The following is a 2,500-nucleotide window of genomic DNA, read 5'->3' on the forward strand; positions in this document are numbered from 1 at the left end:
TTTAACAAGACGCAATCATTAATGTGACGTAGTAGGTTACCATAGCAACAAATGAGCCATCTAAAAACACCCTATAATTTGTCTTTAAGCTCATATATCTCAAAAACTAACTGGGTGACCCCCATTTTTTTATTACTGGAGAGTGATTAACAAGCTAAGATGAAACTCTCTGCAAAGTTCAAAAAAATTCTCTGGAGCAGATTCATAGCGTCCTTCACAATTGGAAAGTTTTATGGTGGTTCTGAATTCGCTCCAGAGAATTTTTTTAAACTTTGCAGAGAGTTTCATCTTAGCTTGCTTATCACTCTTCTGCGTTTTTGAGATATATGAGCTTAAAGACAAAATGTAGGGTGTTTTTACATAGCTCTTTGGTTGCCATGGTAATTTATTACGTCACATTAAGATGTGCATCTTGCTAAGCAATTATTGGTATTTCATATGTACCATAACATTGCCGTTAAGTGAAACAGTGTTGCTTTGTTAATCCTTCTAATAAGGCATTCCCTCCAAATTGTTGAAACCGGTTTGAGCCTCCTCTGACATGCTGTCAGTCAACCTTGTTTAGCCTTGGTAAGACTTAATAACTTTCATAGTGGTGGGAGTTCGAAACTAATTTCTAAATGCGAGTTGCTTATTGCTAACGAGTCAGCCGAGTGTAGACCTGAGGCTGAAGAGGCGGCAGCCTTATAGAGCCGAAGCGCGAGATTGTTTTGTATGTAGAAAAAAAAAATTCGAGCGATCCGGAGAAAATCTAATGTAAGGTAACTAAGGGAACAAAGGCCGCTTATCATGTGACTTCAAGAACCAATGAAAGCGCGTGTGTTGATGTGTGATGTCATTAGACAAACTTGCATGACGCGCGCTACTATTTATTATCATGTGTTGCGGACGTGAGTGATAACACGTTTTGTCTCATTTCCCTGACCATTGTGTTGTGTACCTTGCTTTGAGTGTTCTTTAATATTTATTTTCGACCCAGCGTGCTCTATATTGAGTGAACGAGCTCAAAACTAAACCGGCGTACGTGTTTTGTATCGTGTGCGTGTACCATGATTTCAAATGTACATGCACACGATGCAAAAGTTGTCCTTCTAGTTTTAACATGGTTAAGATCTCAGGGCCACTTTACATGCATCTCCGCAAATGTCATCTATTGCATAACCTGTACACTATGCAAGAAGACCTACATAGGCGAAACAGGGTGAAGATTGAGGGTCCAAAATAGGCTTTTTCAATCCCGCATCCCGCTGCTATTTTTTATTCCATCCCGCCGCAATTGTGCATTTTCATCCCGATCCCGCCTGGTTGAAACCACGTTGCTCCAGCTCAACTTATCAACAATTTGTATAGCTTAGACTACATTACCAAAAATGAAATCTCATCAAGCAGGGATATATGTAACGACTTGACTTAGACTCAAAAGTTCACTTAGACTGGAAAACGCCACTTTCAGAGGATTGAAATGAGTAAAAATTATGTGCTTGCAGTTCTAGATAGAAGTTAATGACATGCAGGTCTGCATGTATTTCATCAATGTGTTCTTTGCGGTCGTTGCGCATTCTGTATGAGAGCCTTAAAATTATATTTTACGCAGACGTGCGTGTTTTTAAGAGATTTACCTCTTTTGTACGATATTATCGGAGCTTTTAGGCTCCATTGTTCCATCAATACCTGTTTAAGATTTTTAACTACTGGGTGCTACGTAGTGACAAAATGCAAAAACCTCTCGCTAGCCTTTTCCTATGGTTGTGTTTGGACAGCCACGCGCTCTCAGGCGTTGTTTGAACTCCTTAAGGCTCTCTTCAAATCATGTTGTTTTCGAAGGGTTAGTCCAAAGAAGTCTCGTTGCCTCACCATTAATGAAGCCATTTTTTACGCCTGGGGGGTAGCCGCAAGAGTTGTATATTGAAAGGTTTCAGTTAGCTTATAATGAGTTTTAAATTATTGTGTCGAGGAAAGTGATTTCGTTGATGGTCATGAAAGGGTAAAATGGTAGCTGGGATTGACCCGATTTTTTGGTGGGAAAATGCGATTTGATCAGTGGGAACTGGGATTTTGTTACTGGGAATGGGAGATAAAGCGTCCTTGCTGAGAATGAGATTTGAATGGCTGACATGATGGCGTTCCTGGGCCACTGCTATGTGAGAGTGAGGACCTCCTGATGCCAACAGACCTCCTACCTACAACATACCTCTAACACGGCTTGACTAGCACGAATCCCTAAACCCACTGCAACCAATGCAATCACTTGAAAAGAAGACGCTCAGATGAGGTATTGGTCAAGGCGCCACGGTAAATGTGTCAGGCACAAGAACTGAAACGTCCTTGAACGTACCCTACCGATTTGTGAGACCTTCGGGCCTAGCGATTGTTGTGGGTCTAGTGAAGAGGGCGAAAACGCAGAGGAGGATACTGGTGGGGATACTTATATTGACGAATTTCGTAATAACGATGATGATGACAGAGGCTCGGAAAGTGACGTAGAGAAACGACAGACTGC

This window comes from Montipora foliosa, chromosome 10 (assembly GCF_036669935.1).
Source record: "Montipora foliosa isolate CH-2021 chromosome 10, ASM3666993v2, whole genome shotgun sequence".
NCBI classification, from domain to species: domain Eukaryota; kingdom Metazoa; phylum Cnidaria; class Anthozoa; order Scleractinia; family Acroporidae; genus Montipora; species Montipora foliosa.